The 1,240-nt window shown below is 35.6% G+C and overlaps 1 protein-coding gene across 1 annotated transcript in view; it reads left to right on the top strand.

The window, feature by feature from the left end:
* The window catches only part of LOC106302598 (uncharacterized mitochondrial protein AtMg00810-like), a 4,568-nt gene that overhangs the window by 2,273 nt on the left and 1,055 nt on the right, over positions 1–1,240 (top strand). The gene's annotated exons all lie outside the window — the stretch shown is intronic.

The raw sequence follows: 1,240 nt of genomic DNA, 5'->3' as shown, positions 1-1,240 counted from the left end.
TATCTCAACTCTTTTTGCCCTTATACTCATCATCAAGCATCCACACATTCAAATCAACCAACTCTCACATTCATTAAGCATAAAACATCAAGTGAATTCTTGCAAATGGTCAATTGGTCCAAATCATTTGGTTGAGTAAGGGAAGGCTTTTATTCAAGTGGGTCAAGAGGTTCGAAATCCATGATCTTTTAAAGTGGTTTACTCTCAAAACGAGTAGCCTTGACATTGCACATAATATATCTAAGAAAGGGACCAACTCATGCATACAATGCTCAATCTCCATTGTTCTACCATTTTCCCAAATATACAAGTTACACAATCACTTCATAATGTCAAACCCAACTCCCATCTCTCACCAAAAGACCCCAAGAACACTTTGCACATAAAACTCTCTTTCTTTTAAATCTATAAAGGATTTTCTAAACTTCTAAACAAATCTTAGCTCTAAACAACTTTGCTAGCCCCCTTTTCTTTCTTTTTCTCTCTTTTATATATATATATATATTTTTTATATTCTTTTTTTTTTCAGGGGCCAAGACTTTTCATAAACTCGAGCTAGACGTTTATCTATTAATTTCAATAAGATTATCCATTTAAACACAAAGAGTCTATTCTTTTCCTTCGAATTTTTCATGCTTCCAAACCATAGTCACAACACTCACCCCCACCTATAGCTAGACAATAGAGTGCCTAATCTAGCAAGAATGAAGACCAAGCATTGTCGTTCCCGATACTCTCAACATTATGCACATGTTCCGAAAAAGGCCTCACTCATTAAATAATGAAAGCTCAAAAGGAGGGAAGGGTTTTGGGAATGGTGTACCACTCGAGTTTGTCAAAAAGATTGGCATAAAGGATGTGACAACTCAAGTGTGTATATCCATGACTCAGTACACAAGGGACCATAAGCAAGAAGCGCTAAGTTTGTTCAGTTCAAACAAGGTTGTAGTTGGCTTCAAAGGTTGAGTTTCAGCAATCAACAAGTTTTAGGAAGAGTTTTCAAGGCCCGAAGCATACAAGTCTTTTTGAGAGGTGCATAAGCTACTCAGGTGCAAAGTAATGTTCTTTACAAGGTATTTTAAATCATTGCTCCCAATGCAAGTAAATGCAACCTATATGCTCTAGACTCTCCTAGAAATGCAAATGATGCAAACTAATTGATTTTTTTTTCGTGTTTTTCAATTTTTTTATGCAAATAGGTATGCAATGCATGACTCAATGAAACAACATCAAAGCAAAC

The sequence above is a fragment of the Brassica oleracea genome, chromosome C7, assembly GCF_000695525.1.
Source record: "Brassica oleracea var. oleracea cultivar TO1000 chromosome C7, BOL, whole genome shotgun sequence".
Classification (NCBI taxonomy): domain Eukaryota; kingdom Viridiplantae; phylum Streptophyta; class Magnoliopsida; order Brassicales; family Brassicaceae; genus Brassica; species Brassica oleracea.
Note: the sequence above shows the minus strand (reverse complement) of the source record. Positions and strands in the feature narration are given on the sequence as shown.